This window comes from Gymnoscopelus braueri (genome assembly GCF_963280865.1).
Source record: "Gymnoscopelus braueri genome assembly, chromosome: 11".
NCBI lineage: Eukaryota > Metazoa > Chordata > Actinopteri > Myctophiformes > Myctophidae > Gymnoscopelus > Gymnoscopelus braueri.
In genome coordinates, this window is record NC_137613.1 from 5,878,137 (window position 1) to 5,880,260 (window position 2,124).

Here is a 2,124-nt window from a genome sequence, read left to right on the forward strand (position 1 = left end):
AGTAACTGGTAACTAAAGTTTTCAAATAATTGTAGTGGAGTAAAAGTATTTAAAAAGTAGGCTATTTGCCTCTGAGATGTAGTGGATTAGAAGTAAAAGTTCTGAGAATTGGAAATACTCCAGTAAAAACAAAATTGTACATAACTACAGTACTTGAGTAAATGTACTTAGTTACTTTACACCACTGCAAAGCGTCAGGTATAGTTTGCAGACAGCAGAGAGTCAATGGAATTTCACTTTCTTATGCTTGTTCTCACAATAAGGTACAAATGAACAGAAACACAATAGTAAGAACAGAATAGAATCATAGAATAGTAACAGGTACAGGTCGACTGAACAACATTCTCCATACTGTATAATTTTCCCAGTGGTGGAAAAAGTACTTAAGTAAAAGTATCAATTACTGCAGTGTAGAAATACTCTGTTACAAGTAAAAGGTAGTTTGATTCCGATAATCAATTAAATTTGCTTGAGTAAAAGTACAAAAGTATTGGCATAAAAATATACTTAAAGTACCAAAAGTAAAAGTACTCATTGTGCAGAATGTCCCATTTTCTTTTGAAATGAGCTGATCTACAAGCTCAGTGAGCTTGTAGATCTGCTATATTTTCAAATGGCCGAAATGTATATAGGGATGAAGTGAGTATTCTGAGTAATGTATGTTTTGTGATAATAATCCAAATCTACAAAGTAACTAGTAACTACAGTTTTCAAATAAAGAGTAAAAATACAATATTTTCCTCTGAGATGTAGTAGTGGAGTAGAAGTACTGACAATGGGAAATACTCCAGTAAAGTAAAAATTCCTCAAAAGTGTACTTAAGTACTGTAACAGTACTTGAGTAAATGTCATTAGTTACTTTACACCACAGATAATTTCCCTACCTTGAACTGAGCAGCAACTTGTCCTGTCCTGTCTGCCTGTCCTGGAGGGAGGCTCCGTGTCTCTCTCTCTCTCCCCGGTGCAGAGAGCTGGTGTCTCTCTCTCTCCCCGGTGCAGAGAGCTGATGTTGGGCCGCGGATGGGTCGCTGTTGTCGGTGTGTCACATTCCGGTGGTCCGGGGGGGTGATGGGGGTCAAACAGCCCCCAGAGAGCCTCGATCCTCCGGTCCTTTAGTACCAGTTCCTATACCGAGGCTAGGCGGACTCGGGGCCCGTCCTGTGCGGCTCGCAGCGCGGGGTGGATCCTCCTCCTGTACCGGTGGTTCGGTGGGTGTGAGAGGACGGAGAAGGAGGAAGAAGGAGGAGAAGTTTTTTCCATGTCAGACAAACTCCTCCTCTCCTCTAGACATGGATCACACGACGGTCTCGTCTGTCACGACCGACCGTCATGGATGAACTTCAACCTGGTGTTTGCACTTTCTCCCTTTATGACTTGTACATCTACATAAACGTTCATAATTCAAATATAAATTACTGACCTCGTGGCCACGGATGTTATAATTATGTACGGTTCCTCTGAAGTACCCGTATTTTCCGTATTGTTCAATAAAAAGCATTTTAATTCGATTGGTGGCCATTTTCCATCGGTGGCATGCATATGCTTTCAACTACGTGACCCTACCGGTGGGGAGGTGTATTGCACTCTGATACTCTATAACTCTATAAGAAAATGGCCACCAATCGGATTAAAATGCTTTTTATTAAACGATACGGAAGATACGGGTACTTTTGAGAACCCTTACATAATTTTAACATCCGTGGCCATGGGTTATGCACTTTATATTTGAAATTTGAACGTTTACGTTGATGTACGAGCTAAAAATGTATAAAGTGCAAACACTAGGTTGAAGTTCATCCATGACTGTCTGTCATGATGTGACAGTCAGTCATGTTTCAGGGCTACTCCTCCTCCTGCTTGTTGCTCCGTGGAGCAACGAACCCCATTGGAGGAAACATGAGAGAGTCTTGGTTCAAAAGATAATAGTTATTATAATTTATACCCGTCGTCAAACTGAATGAACTTGACTTTCTAGGTTTGTCATAATGATATTTAGGAGGCTGCTGCTGCTGCATGTTAGTTACATGTATGCAGCAGCAGCCTGCATGATGTTACATGATGTAACTACTGACTAACAACTACTACTACTACTACTACTACTACTACTACTACTACTACTACTAC

The 2,124-nt window shown here is 40.7% G+C and overlaps 1 protein-coding gene across 1 annotated transcript in view; it reads right to left on the reverse strand.

Moving 5' to 3' along the window:
• Positions 1 to 1,209, reverse strand: part of fam83hb (family with sequence similarity 83 member Hb) — a 40,254-nt gene extending 39,045 nt beyond the window's left edge. Inside the window, exon 1 of the mRNA XM_080441913.1 lies at positions 885 to 1,209. The gene's annotated coding sequence lies outside the window, so the exon portion shown is untranslated. The remainder of the gene's footprint in view (positions 1 to 884) is intronic.
• Between the last annotated feature and the right edge of the window lie 915 nt (positions 1,210 to 2,124).